This window comes from Heliangelus exortis, chromosome 3 (genome assembly GCF_036169615.1).
Source record: "Heliangelus exortis chromosome 3, bHelExo1.hap1, whole genome shotgun sequence".
Lineage (NCBI taxonomy): Eukaryota > Metazoa > Chordata > Aves > Apodiformes > Trochilidae > Heliangelus > Heliangelus exortis.
In genome coordinates, this window is record NC_092424.1 from 41,853,919 (window position 1) to 41,879,667 (window position 25,749).

At 39.8% G+C, this 25,749-nt stretch overlaps 1 long non-coding RNA gene across 3 annotated transcripts in view; it reads right to left on the reverse strand.

The window, feature by feature from the left end:
• The window catches only part of LOC139794564 (uncharacterized), an 86,760-nt gene that overhangs the window by 22,608 nt on the left and 38,403 nt on the right, over positions 1-25,749 (reverse strand). For 2 of the 3 annotated variants that reach the window (XR_011725178.1, XR_011725175.1), the window contains one exon: positions 13,936-14,555. The exons of the other annotated variant lie outside the window; for it this stretch is intronic. This is a non-coding gene — a long non-coding RNA (uncharacterized lncRNA). Of the gene's footprint in view, positions 1-13,935; positions 14,556-25,749 lie in introns of those variants that run through there. 3 annotated transcript variants of the gene reach the window in all.

Sequence of the window (25,749 nt, forward strand, 5' to 3'; positions counted from 1 at the left end):
TTAAAGCACCAAAGTGTTGAGACGTTTTAACTGCTGCCCCAGTGTTTTGCCAGGAAAAATTAATCTTCACTTCCAACATCATCATAGCATTTCTCTTTACACTCTATTAAATACAAAATTCCCATTGGGATTATATGCACCTTTCCTAGTGGGAACACTGAAAGATCCCATTAGTTATTCTTTACTGTAAAAGCTAAAAAGTTGTCTCTATTCAATACCAACCGATAAGAGAAACCCTCTAATCCCCCCTTGCAACTGCCTTCTCCTCTTTTGTCATCTCTCCCATTACAGGAAGCAAGCAAAAAGCCTTTCTTTCACATACTTCAAAAGTCAAAACACTTGTGAGTAAGTAATGGAAAGAAAACTGCTGTACACTGGCACACCTACATCAACACATCCACATTTCCTCTGATAAGCACTTTATCGTTTTCCAGAACCAAGATTTTTCCTTTTTCCCTTTCTTTGTCCCTATAACCCAGCACTGTAGGGGAACACTCTGGCCAAGAGGTATGCTCATTTCCTGTATTATCTTAAGACCATGATGCTGAATCTTCCTGCTCTGAATTACTTTAAAATAAAGAAGTTTTAAGTACCTTTAAAAATCCAAGACTGACTCTACACCAAAGTCACTCCCTTAAGGAGCAATAGCAACATAAACACTAGAGTTGAAATACACTGAATCCCTCCCAGCTGCCCAATGGCATTATCAGCTCTGGCAAAGGATTCCTCCACAAGGAGAGCCTGGAGTTCATTCCAGTGTGTGGGTCACCAGAAAGACAAAAAGCTCATGAGCTTTTGAACAAATTAAATTTGTGGTCAGAGACAAAAATAGAATTGGTGAATATCCAAGACAGACTGCCTTCATTCTCATAATATATTTGGCCCATGGAAAAAACAGAATATGGAGTGTTGTGCTGTCTAATGGAACAGATGTCAGGAAACTTTTAGGATGATGAAAATAGCTGGTTATTTCAAAGCACCAATGGGCAGTGGCTATACCCGGACAGAACAGTGACAAAACAGTTTTCTTCATTTCCTCTATCAAAGATGTGAAGCTATATGTCACAGACACCTTACCAGGAGATGCAGGATAGTAGATGCATTATCATAGGAAGGAATCAATTCGGTCAGTAAAGGATTTGATATCTGCTGATAGTTAGAAAACTGCTTCTACAGAGCAAGCTGTTCTTCCTGGATAATTGAGAAATACGAGTTTTATTGAGCTTCTAAATACACAGATACATGTATAAATAATATTGGCTAACTGCTAGACATTAAGAATGTTTTATGGGTTTAAATGTTCTCTTCTTTTGTTCTTCCCTTCTCAAGAGTGTATCTAATAGCTATGGGGAGAACAAGAGGCATGTAAAAGAGTTGTGAATTCCTCCCTCAGCAGGGGTCTGGTATACAAAGCTTAAAACAGAGTACTCACTCACAGACTCTATTGAGCAGCAAAACATTATTCAGTCAGCTCTTTTTGACCCACTGGTGGGTGACAGAACAGTGGCTTTCTGGCTTCTTCATCCATAAAGTGCAAATAGTATTAATCCACATTCTCTAGACTTGACGAGATTACTGGGCTGAAAGGCCCAGTAATAACTAAGACATTCTGAGGGAAGAACAGGCAGACTTTCATTGTCTCCCACAAATCTAGGTTCTGATCAGGACAGACAGTGAGGCAGAAATGCACATTTTCTGATGCAGAACTGTCTGCATCAGACCTCCCTGGCAGTGTTTGTAGAGTCTCAGGGGGCTGGAAGATGGGCTGCAGTCTTCATGGGACAGGCCTGGAACAGGCCAGCAGCACAGGCTCTCCTGCCAGAGCATACGCTGAGCAATGACCAGCAGCCACACTTCAGGAGAACTAAACTGACCCTCAAGTTTGTGAAGTGTATCAAAGAGGTGAAACAAATCAAAAGGTACTTCAGGATCACCATCTCCATTTGGATGTGGGATCCACTTGATGCAAGTCTTCTAGATGTGCATACATTTTGCGCTGTGGTTCATCTCACCAAGTAGTCTCAAAAAAATGCAAATTGGATTCTTCTTGGATCAAATCAACAAAAAGATGCATCCCAGCCACCACTAGGCAGCCGGTCCCAAGGACTGAAGAGCTAGTCAGCTGCAAAACCCTTGAAACACTTAACAATCAAACATCAGGTTGGCGATGCAGGTAAAGCCTCCAAGCACAGACCAAAGCCGCCGCGGAGGGCATCCAGCAGGTGGCAATCTGCTGATAGCAGTGACACCAAAGTGAGCAGGAGGTCCCACTTCTGGCAAAGGGCTCAAGGACAAACTCTTGAAAGAGGAAGACAGTGTGGGGAAAAAGTGCTTAAGCTTTACGTTATCTACTTATTTTCTTCTTAAGAAGTTCAGACAAAGCCAGCACAAACTATGCAGATAGACTTACTTGTTGTTATGGATAAAGTATTTTCTTAATGGTGTAAAAGCACACAGCTTTTCCACGAGGCAACATCTAACTTTCACTTCACCTATTCCTTAAAAATTGTTCTATTAAGATGCAATTTAAAGTATGAGACAAACTTAGTGGTATTATTCCAAGTAATCAGTTTTGTCCACAATCAAACAAACAATGAACCTTTGTTACCACCAGTGTAATCAGGAAGTGAAAATGCTGCCAGACACCTGTGTTCAATTATTTGAGAATATCCATTGAAAAGGAAACCAAAATACCCAGCAGACATAATCCATACTATCAAAACTAGAGGCTCTTATCCCTTCCCCTTGTCTCAAAAAATATTAGAAAAGATGTGATTCCTATAAACAGGAGCTCAACATGGCTCTGTATGGAAGGGTTGAATGACTCCAATACACCCATTTCTGTCTAGAAGTCCCTCTGTCATGAAATACACTCTACTGTACACTGACAACAAGCATAGGAAATTAAACAAAAACAAAACAAAACAAAACAAAACAAAAAAAACAAAAAAAAAAAAAACAAAAAAACAAAAAAAACAAAAAAAAAAACCACCAAAAAAACCTCAAAAAAAACCCAAACCCAAAACCAAACAACAAAAAAGGCAAAATCTCCTACAGCTGAAAGGCAGATGATTTCCTTTCCTTTTGGAAAGCATACCTCTTCATTCTCTTCATCTGAAGGTGTCTTATGTTACATCTTTTCCATTCACCTTGCAGGTTCACAACCCTTTTCTGCAAGGCCTCCATTTCTCTTCCGGACTGCAAAACGCATTTCTCATACTTGTTCTAGATCCTTCTATTCTCTACTCAGTTTGGACAGTCTGAACCTTCAGCTGAGGGGACCTTTGTAGTAGGCAATTAACTTTGATTTGTTTTCCAGTTTACTGTCTCCAGTACTATCCAAATTAAAACTGAATTTTCCAAACATTAACATAGGCAGTAAACCTGTTTCTCTCAGAAGCATTCAGACGATAACAGAGAAAAAAACAATCATCTTTTTTCTCTTTTATATATCAGGAAACTTGGAAGCTGCATGGCTTGTGGTGTACAGGTTCACAATCTAGATAGCAAATCCATAGCTTAACTGGGATCTAAAGTCAGTGGCAGAGTTTTTGAAGAGTTTAGGCTTGTAATCTACAATCACACGTATGCTTTAGAAAACACCTCTCCAGCTTTCCTAACCTTCCACTAACACCCAGTGTTGACCCAGAAGTGTATGGGTGTGCAACTTCACTAAGTTCAGCACACCTCAACATGATCCCTGCACCACTGCGCTATGAGTATCCCTTCTGAATTCTTGAAAATAAAAATGCTGTAGTCTGATGGGGTTTTTTCCCCATCAGGTTTTTTCCCACCCACAAGACAGGGAGTGAATTCTCTCATGTGAGCAACTCAGTTATTCAAAATGCCTCCCTTAGTACATTACTAACAGCCACGTAAGTGCAAATGCCTATATAATGCAAAAAACATTACAGAACATGGTCAATGGTCTCCTGAAACTAGCCCATACATAAAACAGGTCAAAGTGTAGGTCTCCCTCTTTCCCTTCCCCTTCTCTGCCTGCTAGTCCTTCTATCAATTGTTCTCATTTCCAGAAAAATTGGCATCTTCCACATCAACAGAGGACAGGTGTAAAAGCAAAAAAACCCAAACAAACACCCTCACTTTTTAGATGAGGGAAGCACCAGGATTTTAGTAACACATGAAAGTGGTCTTTAGAAGAAAAACAAAATAAAACCAAGAAGTACGAACAGAATTAAGTTGGTTTTTTTATACAGTCTTGTTCCTCATAACTAACAGCCTCAAATTCAACTTGGTTTTATGGAGCTTTTATAAATTTCAGTTTATACCAGTAAAAGTCAGGAGTAGCAGTCTGAAATAAATAGAATTGCACTTTTCAAATGTAGCACAAGCAGCATGTCAGTGCATGTCCCTGCTTGCTCTTTCTTGAAAGACTACAAAGCATATTTAGGAACCACAATTCGATTACAATTAGACTAATGGCAAAAATTTTGACTTTACTGTTCTTGCATTTGGATTTTCAAGTAACCCCTTCTTTTCTTTGAATTCTTCTGAACAGAAACTGCAGTTTGTCTTCAGTTAAAACAGAAAGAGCAGAAGATCAATAAAGATTTTAATCAAAATAACAATAGTAAAATCTCTAGTAAAATTTCTTTAAAAATAGTAAAATAGTAAAAATGTCTCACAGAATCATAATTCATACTTTCCACAGAGGTGATTTTAAAAGCCTTTCTTAATAAATAACTTTCAGTTATAAATTAAAATACAGCCTCATGAAAACATCTGTCTGTACAGCTGGCCACATTTTACAGACTGGGTGACACTACAGTAGTATTACTCATTAGACTGAAAGTTTTTTTTCAGAAAGCTTCACATCTGCTACAGAACCACAATTAATTAAACCTAAATAAAAAGAGGCCTACTATTATTTCCATACACACAGTCATAGGATTATCAAAATCAGAGTCACCAGAGCATTGCATCAGTGTTTTGCAACACCATAAATCACCATTTAAGGGCTTTAACTGATATTTAACATGCAGTCTCCAACCCAGGGTGAGAAATACCCAACTTTACTTCCAATTTCTCTCTTAGTCTAGTCACACTTCTTGCAACATACAGGGGAAGGACAGTTTATTATGCACAGTTCAAGATTACACAATTAAAATAATCTCTCATCTCCAAACCCTTAAAGGCCAAACTATTACTTACTAACTATGGGCCAACTAAGAGATGAGATTGGGAAAAGCATTGTCTTAAAACAGAACCTGGAAACTCCACACAGCTATACAGAGAAAGAAAGGATGCCAGGAGTCCTTCCAGCACACCATTTTTTGCCTTCCTGGTGGCTCTATCAATTTTTTAATGAGTGAGTTAGCAGCTGTGTCATCAGACTCCTCTAGAACAGATAATTTCCCACGGAGTAGGTTAACCAAGCTCTGATTTTTGCCACCTTTGCAGCTGCCTACATTTAATACAAGCAAAAATACAGTAATTTTAACTGTGTGGCATCATGTGAAAGCTCTAATCAACAGCAGGAGCTTTAAGGCTGCCCCCTTTTTGCAGACTCAGGAAGAAACTACATTATATGCTTGCATACTACCAACACTTCATACATGAGAAACACACACCTAACTCACTTTTCACTTGTTATATTTTACAGCTAGAAATAAAAGCCATAGGAATTAGAGAAAGTTGTTATGTATTGATTTAAGCCTATTCATTTGGACCTACTCAGGAAAAAAATCAAATATTTTAGACTCCACAGAAGTTTGGTGAACTTACCCAGAAAAAACACATATCCACCATGTGTATATGGGTTTTCACAGTATGCCACAAAAACACTGACAGGAATAGAAAAACATCTATATTAGACTTGATAAGCACTACCTGACATCAGGAAGCTCTTCGTAGGTTGATATTTGATCCATCTCACTTCACAGACACAGCTTCATACTCAATGACAAAAGCAGTTTTCAGGGGAGCTGGAAACATAAGTGATGTGGGTTAATTTTGATACTGACTGTTCAGCAGCATCAGGAGTATGGAGCAAGATGTTGAGGCACTGCACTCTCTTCACATCCCTTCAAAGGGTTTGGTCTTAAAAGCTTCCCCATATTATAAAAAGCAATGGTAGCAGTAATGCTCAGAACAAAAACATTAGGAATAATGTATTAGGGAAGCTGTGTTGGAGTTAAGTATGCTTACGTGGAGAAATATAACATATTATTTCTACAGCACTTAGCAGAAAAGTATTAGGTAGCACAAGGAAAAGAACACCTCTGCAGAGAAGAAAATTAGTGTTTTGTAAAGGTCTTTGGTGGATCATCATCCAAGAACCAAACTCTGCTTCCTTAAATCAGATAGCCCAAAAGGTCTTGTATTTTTGTGGGACTGCACCTGACAGTACCCTGAGCAGGACTGTGCTCCTGTTCACTTCTGTCCAGAAAAGATGCCACATAAAATTATGTTTCTGGAATCTTAATCCAAATTTTCACTGCTGTATGGGAAAGGTTTGCATATGACAAAATCATAATGATTAATTTCAAGCCTTACAGGTACTTTAATGTATTTAAATAAGGACTTATCTATGATTCCAAAGTGATTTAATGAACTGATTTTATCAGCATTTCTACCTCCCAATTCAGAAAAACACTGCAGTGTGACTAATTCCACTCAGAGAAGAAGAAAAAGTATTCAAAACATTACTTCTTAATAGGAACAGTGCCTCTTAATCCCTTCTTCAGTGTCTTATTAACATTTCTGATATTAGGCAAATACCAAAGTCCAGACCCAAAACATACCTGCAGGTCTCATTACTGCAATATGGTTTTCAGTAAACAAATACGCATTTTTTTTAAGCATTTTTAAATTTAAAAAAAATTTTTCAAAAATACATCTTTTGTCAGCAGTATCCTGTATCAAACACTGAGGGGTACACTATATTTGTAAAACTGTTTTAGTAACTTTCTGTCCATCTGTCTGACTTTAAATGCCTATGTGCAACTTAAGCCTTATTGTGAAATTAAGGAAGCTGAATAGATACAATGAAAGCTATGTTACATACAGTTCTGCAATCAAGCAAGAGAGCAATGCACTTGATTATTATAAGGTAAAGAATTTTTGCAGTCAGAAGTGCAGGAAACCATAGAATCACAGAAAACTGGATTTGTTAACCTAGCCACAATGACATGCAAAGTTTAAAGACATATACTTTTTTTTTTTAGAAACAAAAGTACAAGGTTTAGTATAAAAATGTGTTTAAATGCAGCTGATTTGTAAAAGAACAGCCTTTTTTCTTATATTAGCTCTTTTTTTATGACCTATATTTAGAACAATCACTTTACTTATCAGTCTGGACTTCAGAAAAGCACTTCATATGAGGAATTAGTTAACATGAAGATATGTATACTATTGTAAGGTGGGACACAGCAAGCCAGCAGAAAGATGAAATGGAAAGCATTAGACTAAGGGAAGGCTGAAATTTAATTTCATTTCATAACCTTTCAAATAAATAGTAGAGAAAGAGAGGAAAGGAAAGAGTGCTAATGGCACATGTCTGGCAAGACTCAGCTAGAAGGTATCAGCTTAATTTATGTTCAAACTTCCAGTTGCTAGATATTTTAGATCTGATAGCATGGCCCAATATCACACAACCATTTAAGAACAAAGCCAGAAATAAAACAAAAGAAAACCCACAATTCCCTATTCCTTCTAAGTGCGTTTAATTGACAGATTTTTAACAGCATGTAGATGCCTAACTTCCACACCCTCAAAACACAAAGTCTAACCTTTTACAAAGCAGCTATGAGATCAACACTCCCATTTACTCTATGGAAGCAGATATTTAAAAGGCTACAAATATGCCTTAAAGGAGGCAAGAAGTATTTCCTGTGTTTTTCATGCACTGAACCTAAACACACGGGAGCCTGAAGGCCAGTCTTCATAGACACTACAATGAAATACATTCAGTAAAAATCCTGCCCCTAGAAATGAATTAGAAATCAGTGCCTCTGAATTCCTACCCAGATTCAATTTTATAGGCAACTAAATGGCATAGAGAGTTCTGTTCAACAGCTGACACTCCCAATTTAAACAGCATCGCAGACAGAATAAGATTCCAGTATTAGTAGCAATTACTACTTTCGTGGAACGATAAAGTGTTAAGACATACACAAACCAAAATAGCATTTTGATGTACAGTAAGAAGAGATTACATTGTTACTGTTGACCATCTGCTAGAACAAACTTGGAGCAACAGATGATGAGCCAAAAATCACTTCTGGTACAAAAGAACAGAGTTCCACTGACTTCAGGAAACTTAGCCCAATGTTTCTGTGTATTGCAGATTAGTAAAATGACACTCCCTTTAGTCTAGTAGAGGTTAAACAAGGTTAAAAACAAAGATTGATATAGCATACTCAGAGCAATTTATTATTTTCACTACAGATACATTTGTAGATGCTGAAAGTCAAGTGACTGTGACAACTACTCCCATAAGTCAATATGCTAAAAAAGTAGGATATTTCCACAAGATAAGAAAGAACATATGGTCCTTATTACCAGCTAAGGGTCCCTTTTAGAACAATTTTCCTCAATCTGATTTGCTTTACAATTACACTAAATCCTGTCATGATTGCTCTCATAGAGCACTTAGAGAATTTGGCTTCCCTTGAAGATGTATTTTTCCCTCCCATAGCTACCGCCTCTATTATTGATTTTTAGATAATCCCTCAGTGACTAGGAAAAGGTTTTGGCAAGCTTCCTTAGAGGCCTGCAGATGCCTATTACACTTATCAATAGAGCATCCTTTCACCCCCTTAGCTACCATCCACAGTTACTCACTGTTTGACTATGCATGTATTCTGTTCAGGGACCAGCAGGGAGAACATTTAATATCCTCTCACTGGCAAACAAGAAAGGCAACAGCTGCTGGCCTCAGCAGAGGGTCTGCTCAGGGAACCTGTCCCAGAGAGAAGTCTTGTTGGACCCAGCTGCAGAGAACTAAAGCGAATCCCCATCCCCAAGGCAAAATGTGCTATGAGAAATTTGGCCCATTTTGCCCTCTCCTTATTGGAAAGAGATTATGCTATTTGAAAAGCCCTTTTAACGAGTTCAGAAGAATGGTAATCAGAAAAGTATTTTCATTAACATCTCTGACACAGTAAGGTCATATCAGATAAGATTTTTGTTTTGTTTTGTTTTCAGAGAAATAGCTTAATAAATACTCTGCTAACCAACAGAAATCACGCCTCTGAAGACTGGGCTGCTAGCATGTAAGCTGGTTTCTGAGAGCTAATAGATTGGCTAAACTGAGGAAAAAAAGTTTTTTAGCCATTAGTGTGAAATAGAGAAGTAATACCTTGATAGGGCCTGCTACTTACTGCAGGTTTTCCCCATGACTCTCATTGCCAACTTTGTTAGGTGAAGTACTAAGGTAAAATTACTTCTTTGACTTGGTTTTAAATTGAAAAAAATATCAGCTGGGAACTACCTTCTTATTTATTTCTTCCTTTTCTCTCTCTCTCTCTCTCTTTTTTTTTTTTTAATTGGATTATAGTCTCAAAATATTCCTCAAGCCAAATCTCAGAAACCACAAAGCAAATACAAGGATGCCAAAGCCTGTTAAACATCATTCAAACATTCTTCCTTTTATTTTGGGGTTTGGCAGTCCTGTTCAGAAGATAAGCCATTTGCATTTCAGAGTGAAGACACAGAGCGAGAGACCGAAGAGATACAGACTCTTCCTTTAAAGAAAAACACAGTGCTTTATCTCCAAAACTGGGTAACAGGCTCCTTTAAAAGGAGATGTGCTCTCCTTAGTCTCCAATTGCTTCAGCTGCCACTCAGGAAACGGGAGAGAAATACTCAGGGGGGAAAGCTTCTCCCCGCCCTCCAGCCCAAGCAATCAGGAGATGAGATGACATAAACTCACACTATGGCCCTGAGCCAGTCCCTTAAAAGGCAGCCAGAAGTGTTTAAGGAGAAGCTGGCTGGTGCTCGGGTCTGGCTGCTGCCCATCTCTCCGACAGCAGTCGCTGCAATCCCAGGGCCGTAGAAACTGCTCGGCACTGCAGGGGGAAGGGAGTGTCGGGGCCGCTTTCACCCTGGGAGGATCTCGCACTCCCTATCAGTAATTCTGCTGGCTCTGTTCTTGTCTCAGCTTGCTCAGGTTCAGCAAGGCTGGTACAGAGCTGGAATAGAGTTGAGCAAGTACCCTCTCAATTAAGAACTCTTGGTTTTATTCTGAGATGACGAAAACTGCTGGTTTTCCACTAGCATGAGCATAGCCAAACGTGGACTGCTGTCCTTTTAATGAGTGTAATGGAAAGTGGAAGCCTTTTGTTTTGCGGCTAATTAAATGCCTGATTTACGTCTATTAAATAGGTGCTAGAAGTGGGTGCTGGTCACATGCCCGGGGGGTTTGGCCCCTGACTGCCACAATAGCCAACTGCATGTCAAATATTCACACTAATTGTTGCCACAACTACCCAGTGATAGAACATGCAAGTAGCCAAGGGCTGAGCAGTCCCACCTGAACTAGCCAGACACACTGAGAAGCTGTCAAGGGGGCTCAGCTTGCTGACAAGATCAGTGTTAATTCCTAGTGCAGCTTCTCCGCAGTATCACATAAAAAAAAGGGGAAAAAGAATCCAAGATCCCCACTCCCCCCAAAAAAAACCCCAAAACTGGAATCCAGTAGATCAAGCATGCAATTTTCCCCCACAGTAAAACTTTTGTCAAATGCTTAAAATATTTTGAATAATTTAGCAAATGACTGAAACAACAAAATGGTCACTGGTGCATGGAAATGTTTTTGACTAAATCCAGCAGAGTTTTGTTTCCTACTTAAGATGTAAACCTCTGGCATTCTGGGGATTAGAAACAGAAAGGTTAACAGATTTAACTCTTGCAGCACAAATCGTTTCATTATGACACAGTATCAATATGCTAAGACCCAAACCTGATCACAGTGTGACTTTTGTATATTAGAACATGAATCCTCTAACTACCACATACAGCAATAGTTAACGTGGCAACTCATTTCTATAGCATATCTGTTAAAAAAACCTCACAGGAGGCTCTTGGTTTATTTATAGGCAAACCAGCTGTTTTTTGCATTCCATGACCTAGGCTGAGGTCTGCTCTAAGTCCTGCATGTACTGAGGCAGCCAGGGTACAGTTACCTTGTGTAGGATCGAAACGCAGCGCTCCTTTTCAAAGCAGTGAACGGAGCCTTTTTCACTGTATGCCGACACTATCTATGGAAGTTAACTTCACTCGTGATTAATCACAAGAAAAAATATAATTTTGATGTGGCAGCTGACTAACTCAGGTCTGGAACTTGGGTTTGTTCATTTTAGAAAAATTCATGACAGCTGCTTTACTCTCAGATTCCCTCCTGAAACGCTCATTAACCTTAACAAGGAAAGCAAATAGCCTCCAGCCAAATGAGCCCATTCATCTAGATAAGATGCAGGTATGTTCCTCATCGACACACTGAAATTATTCCACTCATATCACCCATGTACCCAGATGCAGTAATTTTCTACTACTTCTCGCTTTCATCTATCCTACTGCACTGCTATACGCAGCACATCCTGATGTGCAGCCACTGCTTTGCAACTGAAGCATAAAGTATTGTGTACTTTTGTCAGTGAACATTGGGTACATGAATGTGCATTAGTACAAGTAGGCAAAACCCAAAAGTGGTTGCACATAGCATCTCCTTGGCAAAAGTCCACAAGTGAGGAGGGCTGGCTTAAATACATTTTCATGTTAGTTTTATTTGGTTTCAAGCAATAATTTCACTGCAACTTAGAAGTTTCTTGCACTGTCTAAACATTTTAGTAAGGATTCACACTCTTAAATCTTAGCATTGAGATAGTACTCCTTCCCTTTTTTATTTTTACTTCGATATCATTTCAGAGGAGTTTTGCATCGTTTACTTAGATTTGTTTTTTGCTTTTCTCTCTTAAAAGCCATTGAATATAGCTACCCCATAATTTTAAAAGTATATATAAATGGAGGTATGTGTCCTATTCTAATCTAACATCATTATCAACATTTTGCCAAGGAGCAGCCAATACCTGCAGTCTCGCTATGAGTCTTTCTGTTGGCGAAGAAATTAATGACATATTCTAGATCATTTTGTTTGATACCCAGGCAGACCACAGAAAATAAAATAAACATAAGCAAGCAATTCCTTCTCCCAGGAATTCCAGTCTAGTATCTTTGCCTGGTTCCCAGAGACCAAACAGGAATAAAAAAAAAAAAGCTCAAAGAGCATGACAGAAAATAAGCCTTCCTTCTACAGTTTTCAGACCAAACTTCTACACAGTCACGAATAAACCCACATGAACTGTCAGCACAATATGTCTTCCACACAATATAAGTAAAAGAATGCAAAAGAGTGGTTGCTGGACATCATAATTTGGACTCTCCCAATACATTTGGCAATATTTGTCAATCTAGTTAAATCTTCTCTGTAACTTACACAAAGAAGCACAAAATTAAACATGCATGCACTCAGGTATTAACATCAATTTAAATGATCAAGTTAATTAAACCAGGCAAGTTTAAGCATAGACAAGCCCTGCAGTGTATTTCTGCTGAACACATATTAAAAAAAAAAAAAAAAAAAAAAAAAGATTGGAGGAAAAAAACCCACTAGGTTTTAATTTCATCACACAAACATAACCTGCTGCTCAGATGCTGTGCATGTTTTGTGTTGAGCCGTTTTAGATATTGCAAAGCTGTTGGGTGGGCTTGCTGTTGGCATTTCCCTGCAAGATGTAGTATCTTCCTACATACAGCCAGCTCAGCCTTCACTACTACTCATGACCTCCTTGCTTTGACAGCCAGCAGGTGCTTGAACTCCTGGCTGGGCTAAGCCTGTACTAAGCTGAACTGTAGACTGAAGCTTCTCCCAGCTGGCTCCAAAAGTGATAGAGTGGATAAATGACTCACAGACAACTTTGCACAATCCTCCCCTTATGTTCTGAGTGTAGCTCTACTCTGCTGAGCATAACCTGTGCAAAGCGTAGGATGTGGCCCCAAGGTTTGTAAACCTCAGTCTAATCGTACACAGGATATCCAAACAGGAGCTCCATATGCCTTTTTTCTTCTGTTTCCTCTGCTTTCTGAAAAGCTGTAAGCAAATATTTGGCTCTTTTTTCATGCAAGGCTGCCAGCTTCTATAAATGGACCCAAAACCTGGCAATCAGTATGCACAATCCTGGTTGCAATATCCCTGCTTTGCTGTCTATTTTTGTAGACTCTTCTATCAAATGCTTGCAAGCCAAGGGTATTTTCCTTTGGTTAACTATTCCATCTTGAACAGTATATAAGGTATATTCCTTCAGAAAAGATTCCAACTATCCCTCAGGTGATTTGTACTACATGAAAGAGACTTTATAAAAGAGTTTTTCTCTCTGTCACTGCCAGATTTGCAAGTCAGTATTTGGCACACAAAAAGCATGCTAATTTTTCAGTTCTCTTATCTTCCTCCTTTCACTCTCTCAGCTGATGCAAGGCATGCCAAGTTCATGGTGCTTCCCTAATGCTGCACTGCTGTTCACTTACTCTTCCAAAGGGAACATTCTCCACATCTATTTAGTAAGATGACTTTTAAAAATAGGAAAGCAAAATCCAGTGCTGAGTTCAGGATAATTATGGGAGATAAAGCAGGTGCAAGTATTCTCCTACACAACATTTTCTGATGATAGGACAAAGAAAAACATTACTTTCAATGGGCCTAGAGGGATTTTTCAGAGCATTTCTGTTCTACAGATTTGGACTACCATAGTAAACAACCTATTTAAGGAGTCTGGACAAGCTGGTAAGTGGAACTGCAATTTTAAGTGATGTTCAGCTTGCTTGATAAGTCAGCCAAGCACTTTGCAGTCATCCATGAGATTCCTGTCAGATGAACCACCTAGATTTGCATCACAGAGCATTTAGGCTCCTGGTCTAGAAGTCAGGACCTTAATTACTTCACTGAAGCACCTGGTAGGCCTTTGCTTCAAGATCTTCAAAAGGTACTGGTTCAGTCACTGCCTGAAGGGAGACCCAATGAGCCAGGAGCAATGCTGCAAGGTTTTTTAGCATGACAGTAGCATAGGAGGGACTCACAAGTGTTCCTGGGGTGAATTCAAGGGGAAACTATCACCATTTCACACTGGCATCTGAAGTCTGTAAATTCATCCCAATGTCTTCCAGATACGGCAACCCCTTTCACCCCATGAGTACTAGAAAATGGTTTTGATTCAGTTTCAAAAGACCAAATTATGCCAGACAAGACTGAGTCTTCTGAAGAACAGGAAAGTGTCCATACCCCCTTAAGATGCATTTTGTCCCCAGACTTCCCACTTTTGCCCATGTCTTAACCTCAAAGAGCTCCCAGTTGAAGACAGGGAATTTAGAAACAGTGAAAGTTCAATAATGGAAAATAAATTCAGATAAAACATACCTTAATTGAATTGGCGTTTTACTGGAAGTTGAAGTTGGGACCAGATGCATAGCTTCACATGCCTACATAGCCCTGTATTTTGATTGTGTGAGGGTTTCAGAAAGCAGCTCATGGTGTTTATACTCTAAAACATAATGGAATAATGTTTCTAGATGAGAAATATGTTACTGTTTAATTTGCATTTTAGCCTGGTTCAAAAATAAATAAGAGTTATTTGCATATCAGCTTTTCATTTTCCAGCATGAGAATTCTTCCGTATTACTGAATTCTACACATTAACGTGATAGTTCCTTGATCCTGTGGAACCTATTTCAAACCCAGTCAAAGTCAGTCTAAAGATTTATCTGCTTTAGCAGTTAGTTTTACATATCCATTGGATTTTTTTTGTTGGAGAGCAGAAGCACTGGGGAACATATTCAGAAGCAGACATAAGCTTTTGACAGAAGGTAGGGATGCAACCTCTTTAATACAAAGGCAGGAACCAAAATTAAATTTATGTGCCGTCCACTTGATGGGTAAGCAAGTTCCATCAGTAGCAGGTGCACAATCTGGGAACCCTATCTGTTTCAATCCTGACAGGATTTCTGGCATATCCACTCTCTTTGATTAGATACCCCTGCAAAACATTATCTCCAGTGCTCAACAAGCCCTGCTTAAACCTCTCCCACTTCTAATTGATGCTGTCTTGACTGGTACCTCCTCATGACACCCATCTCTCTCAGCCAGGAAGCACTCTGTCGTGGCTACACCAAGCCAGTCCTTCTACATCAGCCTTTGTGCTGGCTATACTGCTCACCTCATATCCCTCCAGGGTGCCAGTTCAGGAAACTAAAAGGTCACGAACAAGTCCTATGAGAACTTTTCTGCTCCCTAAACTGCCCCACTCTTTCTCCAGAGCTGGCACAAGGCAAGGGATGAGCCCTCTCTGAGAGCTGTAATGCAAAATTTAATCTCATCATGTGGAAGCACTCACACCTTGGACGACTCTTTAAAAGCTCATACACCGCCTTCAAAGGCAACACACTATCAAAAGTCACCTTACAAATTCTCCCATGTGCATCTTTTGTCCTGTCTTGGGGTCCACTACAAAGAACAGCAGTGCTGATGGTATCTGAATGCGCTTCATGTGTGCTACTGAATTTTGTTACACTGTTCAAAAGGCTCACAAATACCAATAAGCAGCAAAAGGCTCCGAGTAGAAAAAGAAACTTAGATTTTTTTTTTTTCCCCCAAAAGCATATCAAGTACTAGGAAGTTCTTAGTGTCACGTTTCAAGCCAAACAAAATGCACCAAAACAGTGTCAAAATACAGATTATTTTTTTGCTAACAGAATGATTTATGCCCATCAGTGACTTTTCTTATTCTCTGTACTTAAAAATATTCTCTTGAACTGCCCTGAATTCAAGAAGTTTTAGAGATGTAGTCTTTACTAATACTGACACAGATGCAAAAAGCCAAAAAGTTGCCTTTTCTAGACTCCAGAAGGTCAAACAAGAATAAACACAGCCAAGAATTAGCCCAGAAATTTGGAACTAGACAATGAGCAATCAAATCTTACTTTGATTACAGTCATTATAATAAAAGTCCCATTGAATGTCTTCAGAGAGGGTACCAAGGGGTTCATCTTTCCTCAAAAAACATTCTGCTTCAGGCACTAAACACTCAGATTTCTAGTGCTGCAAAGCACTGGATCTCAAATCCAGCAGAGCCAATTACTACCTGCTTTTTCAGGACTGCTCTGCTTAATGTTGGCAGCCAGCATGCCTGGAGTATCAGACATTTCTCACTGTCTTTCATTTCCTTATTTGACTTTGCTGACCCCAATTGTGATATGGTGAATCACATCTTGTCTCCAGGCACTCCAGTTCTACACAGTCCTTACTCTCACAGACATTCCCACTGAGGCTGGGGGATTTATTCAGAGGCACAATAGTTCAAAGAAGCTTTGCACCTTTCTAATAAAAAAGGAGATTCACTGTAACCTGCAGGTAATCCCTGATCAACCAAACAATTCTCTCACAGGTCCTGGCTTGCTTCACAGACTACTGGTGGTGTGCTCTTGGTTGATGATTTTGTTGGCATGTGTTGGCACGTGTTTCAGGAGTGTTTATCTTCTCAGATATTAAGACAGTCAGTGGACAGAACTGACCTTTGTAACATCACAGGGTCCCATTTTGAGAGAACTGACAATTATTCTATCAACAACAAATACAGAATATGCATTTAACATCCATGTTATTGAAATAACATATTAAGCACTAGTATATGAGTGATAACTGGTGGCTTAAAGGATCCTGTTTTTTCTTCTAACGCATCTAATGGAAGTTTGAAGTTATGTTGCTAGCTAGACAGGGATACCTCTTTTGTGGTTAAAAAATAGCAGTAAAAGAAAAAGACTGATTCCTCAGCACCAAGTGCTTTAGAGTTTCACAAATAAATAATTAAGCCTAACAATCTAGAATCATACCTTCCTATTATTTACAAGCAGTAATGCCCGTACTTTCAAAAGCAAATTTTTGTGCATTTTCTTTCAGCCAGCTTTTACAATCCATTGCTATTACTTGTCCTAGACATTTAAACAGAAAAGATATGTATGAAAAAAAGATTATCCATGTAAATGTATGTGTTCAGATGAGGGGATACCTCTGAAATTTTTGATGTAAAGGACCAGAACATAGTCACAAAACATATTTAGTATCCTTACTGTTGGATTTTCAAAATACTACTATTCTGCTCCTGTGTTAGTTCTCTGCTTCTCTTATAGTGTTTGCTAAACCATAAACACTGAAAATAACAACTGTCAGTAGAGTATTTCCCAAAACAAGTGTTATTTCAACTATTCAGAATTCCTTTATTACTGTCCAAATGCAACTCTCTGCTATAAAACAACAAAAAAATGTTTTTCAGAAGTATTTCATTTGACAACAGGAGAATGATATCCCTCCAAAGGGGATTCAGCTTTTCAGCAGAGAGTGTTTACTTAAAAGACAGCAGGAAGGACAAAATATATAATAATCTTTACTTTGTGGCATTTCTTCTTTCAAAACATTGGTCCCATCTAAAAGGGAACAGTCAGATTTGCACAAAAGGCTTAATACCTCACATTAAACTAGGATAAATTATACTGCCTGCCAAGCAGCCACAGACAAAGAAATGTGCAATGGATATCCCCAAACACAACCAAGAGTGTGCTGTCAAACTGCTGACCTTGCTTAGGAAGGGAGGGCTGTGTGGACAGCAGTTTCCCCACACTCACTCTCAGTCGAGGCCTGGTGCAAAACACAGGCCAATGGGAAAGGATCCAGAGGCTTTGGATCAACCCTAGGAGATCAGAGGGGTTGTTAGACTATGGCTTCAGTTAAACACCAGTGACAGGTGTCACCACTACCCCCAAGTCCTCCTCAGGGCTGTCCTCAATCTTTTCTCTTCCCAACCTGTATTCATGCATGGGATTGACTCAGCCCAGGTGCAGAACCTTGTTGACCTTCATGTAGTTCGCACAAGTCCACTTCACTACACATTTGGTTTCATCAGCAAACTTGCTGATGGTGCATTCAATTCTAATGTCCATGTCACCAACAAAGATCTTAAACATCACTGGTCTGAGTACCAACCCTTGGGGAGCACCTCACACATCTCCATTTGGGCACTGAGCCGCTGATCACAACTCTTTGGGTGCATCCACCCAGCCAGTTCCTTATCCAGTGAGTGGTCCATCCATTGAATCCGTATTGTTCCAGTTTAGAGATCAGAATATTGTGTGGGACACAATAGTGTTGAATGCTTTGCAGGTCCAGGAAGATGGCATCTGTTGCTCTGCTTTTGTCCACTGAGGCTGTCACCCCATCATAAAAGGCCACCAAATTAGTCAGGCAGGACTTCCCTTTAGTGAAGCTGTGTTGTCTGTCACCAGTCACCCCTCTGTTATCTGCATGCCTGAGCAGACCCTTCAGCAGGATCTGCTCCATGATCTTGACAGGCACAGAGGTGAGACTGACTGGCCTGTAGTTCCCTGGGTCTTCTTTTTTCCCATTTTTTAAAATGGGGACTATGTTTCTCCTTTTCCAGTCAGCAGAACTTCACCAGACTGCCATGACTTTTAAAATATGATGGACAGTGGCTTTGCAACTTTTTCCAGATCTTTCAGGAGCCATGGGTGGATCCCATCAGGTCCCATGGATTTGTTCACCTTCAGGTTCTTTAGGTGGTCTTGAATCTGCTTTTCATCTACAGTGGGAGCATCTTCCTTTTCCCAGTCCCTGCCTTTGCCTTCTGTAACATGGTGGGTGTGACCAGAGTCCTCACTGGTAAAGACAGAGGCAAAGAAGTCACTGAGTATCTTGGCCTTCTTTACACCTTGGGTAACCATCTCTCCTGTTTCCTTTTGGAGTGGGCACACATTTTCTCTCTTATTATTGACTTACCTATAGAATTTTTTCCTGTTGTCCATAAGCCCCCTTGCCAGATCCAATTCTCCCTGTGCTTCTGCTTTCCTAACCTGATCTCTTGCATCTCTGACTACTTCTCTGTACTTCCCCCAGATCATCTGTCCTTGCTTCCATCGTCTGTAAACATTTTTTTTCTTACTCCCAAGTATGTCCAGGAGTTCTTTACTCATCCACACTGGCCTCCTGGCACTCCTGTTTGTCTTCCACTTCATTGGGACACACTGGTCCTGAGCATGCAGGATGTGATCCTTGAATATGGACCAGCTTTCCTTGGCTCCTTTCCCAGCTCTCTATCCCATTTGACCCTACTAAGCAGACCCTTGAAGGTCTGCCCTTTCAAAATCAAGTGCCATCAGTTTACTTTGCACTTTCCTTGCTGCCCTAAGGATCCTGAATTCTACAGTCTCATGGTCACTGCAGCCTAGTTTCCCATTAATTTCTACATCACTCACCAGCGCATCTCTGCTAGTGAGTACAAGGTCTAGCAAAGCTCCTTTTCTGATTGGTTCCTCTACTATTTGGAGGAGGAAGGTGTTATCAATGCACTCAAGGAACTTCCTGGACTGCTGGTGCTTTCCTATGTTGTCCCTCCAGCAGATATAGGGGTGCTTAAAGTCCCCCATGAGGACCATGGCCTGCAAATGTGAAGCAGTTTCTATCTGTCTGAAGAGGGCCTTATCCACTTGGTCATCCTGGCTGGGTGGCCTGTAGCTGAACCCTGCTATGATATCACTTGCCCCTGACATCCCTTTAATCCTGACCCATATGGTCTCTGTCAGCTCCTCATCCATCCCCAGGCAGAGCTCCATGGACTCCAGCTGATCATTGACATAGAGAGCGACACCTCCTCCTCTTTTGCCTTTCCTGTCCTGTCTGAACAGTTTATACTCAGCCATCCCCAGGCTCCAGTCACAGGAGCTGTCCCACCACATCTCAGTGATACCAATAACATCATAGCCCTGCAGGCAGGCAGGCAGACATGTGCAACTCCTCTTGTTTATGCCCCATGCTTCATGCATTTGCATAGAGGCATTTGAGATGTGCCCCCTTCAAAGCAGCTTCACTGACAGGGCTTGTATCTGTCTGTACATACGATTTACTGTTGGCCTGTGATTCTCTTCCAGGCCCAGGGCACCTGTTGTTGGCTCTTTCCTTAGTGGTGTAAAAACTTCTCTTGAGCTGAGGTATTGGTTTTGCCCCTAGCATCACTACACAATCTCTAGGCTCATCTCTGGTGGCCCCAGTTTTATTCCTTCCCCTCTTCAAACCCAGTTTAAAGCCCTGTTGATGAGCCCTGCCAACTCCTGGTCAAAAATGCTTTTCCCTTTCCTGGATAATTCTGCACCATCCCATGCCAGCAGGTCTGGTGCCATGTAAACATCTTCATGATCAAAAAAACCCAAAATTCAACCTATGGCACCAGCCTCTATGGCACACCTGTTGATCAGGTGTCCTCTCCTATTCCTGTCAGCATTCCCTGCCAGTAAAGGTAGTGAAGAAAACACCACCTGTTCTCCTGAACCCTCTACCATTTGGTCTAGCACCCTGAAGTCCCTTTTTAATGTTTTGGGACTTCTCTTGGTAACCTCATCACTGCATGACCAGCAATGAGTAGTAATCAGAGTCTTAACAGAGCTGGGAGCTTCCTAGAAAATACCTGACCCAAGCCCCAGGGTAACAGGAGACTTCCCTGTAGGATGGGTCTGGCTGGCACATGGGGCCCTCTGTTCCCCTCAGGAGGGATTACAACAATTACCCTCCTTTTATTTTTAAAGGAGTGGTCCTAATGAGTGAGGCAGATCCTTGGGTGAACTTTTATCAACACCCTAATCAGACAGGCCCTCCAGTTCCAGTGCCCCACGTCTATTGTGCAGGGGCACATGGGAAGGTGGGGGAGGCCGGGAAGGGATTCACCTGCCACCCCACGGAGGGACCCTTTTCCATTCACCCCCATCACTTTGCTTCCCTCCCTCTGCCTGATGACAGGAGGAGGGCAGGGGGTCCTCTGCTTCTTGTGGCACCTCCACCTGCTGCCTTTGCCTCAAGGCCAGCAGCTTGTGGCTCCACCCATCTATTTCCCATTCACATTCCCAAATACTTCTCAACCTCCCCACCTCCTCTTCCAGTTCTACCACCAGACTGAGCAGGTCGTTCACCTGGTCACAGCGTGCACAGGTATTGTGACTGCTTTCCTCTGGAGCAAGCGATGTATGCAACACCTAAACTTTTCAAACAGCACCTTTAAAAATAACAAACATTTTACTCTTTTACAAACCTGAATTACAGTGTTCTCTCATAATTGATAGCATCATTTTTAATATTTGTGACTATTTTAGCAATTTAATTGTGTGACCATGCTGATAACAATATGCTAGCAAGTACACTGAAAAACAAATTACCTCTTAATAATAAGGCCTCTTTCTATCGTCATCTGTTGATGTTCCCTTGCGATCTGGGCAGGGGGAAGCTTAGTTTCGTTAAGTAAATTTCAAGGCTGCATTCTATTTATTTTTTTTTTTGCACCCAAAGCACCTACTCACTTCAAAGAGGACAAACAGAAGCTAAAACAGGACATAAAACATGGAGAGCATGGAAGACTCAATACTTGGGCAAAATGGTGTTGGTTGATTTAAATGGAACAAGCAACATTACTGCGAAGTGACTGGTGAGAGAGAAAATACAACTGTGTGAAAGTATTCTGTGCTCCTCTGTGGTGTGTCAATTCCTCAGTACTTTAAGCACAAGCCTGAATAAAATTACAAACTATGGATCTCTGCTCAAGCACATACACCTGTCTTAACACTGCCTCACAAGGATGGTTTCACATACAGTAAGTAAAAAAAAATTGTTACAAATTAGCTTCACGAGATTTGTTAATGAGTATTAATTTCTGAAGCTTGCATGAAGTCTTGCACACTGTCACCCTAACACTAGGAAATTGTGCTTTTTTTATTCTTGCAAATGAAATATGCAAGAGAAAACAAACGTTTCTATTTATGTAAAATAAGAACAGCTAGATAGCTCTAAATTATGGCAAAACAAAAAAGCTGTATTTGCAGATAAAACATGAGATGAAGCAAACCAGGAAAACCAGAAGAAATCTATTCTTCCTATTTGAACAAGCAATCATGTCTCTGCTTTTCACCTGCCAGCTCCAGCTGTGCACAGCAATTAAACATACCATACTCACAGGCTGCTGCTATTGTCTTGTGAGATTTTTGTTTAGTCTGTAGTAGATGGCTGTGTCAGAAAACACTAATAATAGAGAACTTTCTATTATCAGAACTCATGCCAAGCAACTATAAAGAATTTTGATGGCTCTTTCATTTCAGGTGGTGCTCTAATCTGCAACAATGACTTTCTTCCAGCATGGGTGTTCCCTCTTTGTGACTGACAGTCAATGCAAAAGCCAGGATAACAGATACTGGCTACAAACTACTTTGATATAACCTGTTCATTTAACCATTTAAAGCATCTGTCATTTCTAAATTTTAATCCTCAGTTCCTGACTTGGACAGGATGCTTATAGATCTCAGACTTTTCTTCAGCAATGGACTGACCCATTTATTTCTGCTCCCTCGATTTCCTAGCCAAAATGACCACAGCTGCAGCTGACTCAAGCACACACCTTAATGAAATCAATAAAAATAGTGAGAGTTAAGTTTTTGTTCGCATAATTCTTTCATTTCACAGCCTGTTTCAGATACAATGTAACACATCTGGAACAGAATTAACATTCTCCAACTAATGCAGCATTCTTTGCAAAAATATACTTCCTGTAAAACAAGAAGTTCCTATTTATGTCCACCACAAATAGTGTGCTATCACTGAAGTTCAGCATTGGGGAAAAACCTGCAACAATCTGTGTAATTAAATGTTAGAAGAGAGTTCAATCTATACACATCTATGACTGAACTAAAAACCTTCCTCTGGAGCTGAGACAGATAGTCAGAGAGTAGTATTTTCTTCCAGGATACATAAAACTCATAATCTGTTCTGCTCTGTAGGGGAAACGGATCTTTTCCAAATGGCTGCACCGAATGTAATTTTCCATTCAGTTTTAACATACTGCAATTACTGGCATTGCTACTGCAAGCAAAGAAGGTGAAAGTTAAGTGTTAGTTTGTAAGATGTGCTAAGCCATTAATACAATGCCTTTTTGCAAAGGCACAGATCTTCAGTCAACAGCAAAATAACTTAAGTTCCGCTGACCAACTACAGTATCAACAAGACAGATTATTCTTTTAAAATGATAATATATAAAGCAGAATATTTGAGATATTTCTTCCTATATAAAAAAAATCTGTAACTGAAATAGATGCCTATCTCTACTAGAACTATTCCCCAGCAATGACCAGAGGCTAGTGTGGTATAAAAAAAGCCAGTAGGATCAACTAAGGATAAGATTTGGTTCCTTAGATCTAGAAACAACTGGTGTTGCAACTGAAACTGTAATCAGCAGATTATTTGTCAAAGTTTAACTTTATTGATGTCAATGTAGTAAACTACACTACAATGAGGTGGAAAGGAACTGTTCACAGCTACCCCAGACCTGCAGTGTTTGTCCCATTCTTGATTAAATGCTTTCCCTGTAATGGTGACTAGCAGTTCTTCCTTGAGGCTCTCACAGCTTTTCTGAAAAGCTTAAGTACGAACATTTGAGATAAGATTTCTGAAAGCTCAGAGATGGCTTTCCATGGAATTTGCACTTCTGAATCGAGGAGGGATCTTAAGACACCTCCCCAGCAACCAATGCCATCTTACTGTTTAAGCATGATTTTTTAATAGGAAAACTGTTATAGTTACAAATCAGGTTTACAGATTCAAAACACTACTCGGTGTGACATCAGCCAACCCCACAGGACCTGTTACAACCTTGAAACTTGGTAGTCATTCAAATCTGTTTGAACTCCTATAGTCCACTGAAGGTGGCAGCTTTGCACAAAGGCTTTACCATGCCATACTAATACACTTAAGCCTTAAAGCCTTGATCTTTAAAATTATGTCAGATGAACAGGCTGTCAGTCTGTATAAACATCTGTCAGAAGGGGCCTCTTCCAAAACTGCAAGGTCTAACTGACAAGGAACAGACTGCAGGACTGAAGCCTACCTTTGTGTTGGAGCAAATAGGTACTTAGGATGTCTTCCATGTAAAAAAACAATTAGCGGTCTAATTGCTGAGCAAATCTTTATCCAAACCTGAACCTTGGAATTTCTCAAAATTTCTGCCTTCTGATGGTTTTCTATTGTTACTACAGGAGTGGCAGAGTAACTATTCAGAATACCCCCACAAAATATCATGAATTTGCCATTACTTTTAATCAACCACTCTTGCCTGCACATTTCTGTTGACTTACACAGTTGGGTGCTATTAGACAGCCAAAAAAATATGTCCTTCTACAGAAAAATGCTTGCCAGAGAACTCAGTCCCATGGGTGGTCCAAGTTCATGCACAGCTGCACATGAACCAGTATCACAAGTGAAGGAATGAGAACATACAACCAGAGAAGAAAGAACCAGTGTGAGATCAATGTCTGTTGATGATAAAAATTACACCCTCAAATTAAGAATAGTGCTAAACGGGCCATTTTGTAGGTTGTTCTCAGCCTGTGTAAGGTCTTGTCTTCCAAATGGGATTTCTGTGATCTACTGCCAAATTTATTCTAGTGTTGACTTAGAGGAGTTGGAAGGCTGAAAATGCTTCATGAATTATTGATTGTGCACATTTTTCTACTGATGCACTGTTATTTACAAAAACTGTCAATACAAAAGGACAAGATTTATTTCTTAATGCACCAGCTCCTATCCCCCAGTCAGTCAACAGTACACATGAAAGGATCAAGATAGATTCATTTATTGCATAACTCAGGATGTTTTATGAAATGGAACACTTACAGCATAATCAATTTAATTTAAAGTGGTTTTAGATGCTGAAATAATTTTCAAAAATTTGAACATGCCTACTTTTTCCCCCCTATTTGTGTTATTATAGTTATAGGCCTTAAAAACTGAAGATTTTATGACAGCAGACTAATAACTTAATATCTTGTCATATACCTTGAATGCATAAACTCAGCTTCACTCCAACTCCCTCCAGAATTAAACAGGTCATCAGTTCTGTCCAATTCATCAATTTTCAATCACTGTGCTAAAGTTTCCCCTCATTAAGTGATTTCCTTCATAAAAGTTCACATTCGCATTAATGTCCCGTTCTTGGATATCTTGTTTCCTTCTCACTCCCATTTCTACATTTTTCTCTATAACAAATGCCAGAAACATGCTTTGAAAAAAAAATAATTAAACCAAAGCTTTTACCTAATTACCAGATTCTAGGAACTGAAGCTTTAATATGAACTCTTAATATTGTTAGCCTCATTATAGTAATAAAAACCTTCATAAAACTTACCATGACTGACCAGCTCTGGTCACAGTAGAAATCATCAAAATTCTGTAATTAACCATCTTGATGAACATTAATATAATTCATGTGCATACTGTCAGACATACTCCCACATATAGTGAAAGTTAAGTTCTGACAGTACTTTCTTTACTTCTATAAGCAATCTTTCATTTAAAGTATTAAATTATTTTGTCAATGGAAGATAATACAATAATGTAGCAGGCAGTAAATTCATACTGCAAGTCAGAGCCTTCAGGTTTTTTTTCATGACTAAGCTCTGTTCCTTATGTACTGGGAAACCTAAAATGTCATGCCCTAAAAGAGATGTCAAATATTTCAATTAACTAAACATGACCTATACAGTGAATAATGTTACCTCTTCATTCTAAACGTAACACAGTGGAAGACCTCAGATTCTCATTTATCATAGACAAATTTCATTTTGCGTGCAGATAATGTATTTTGAGGC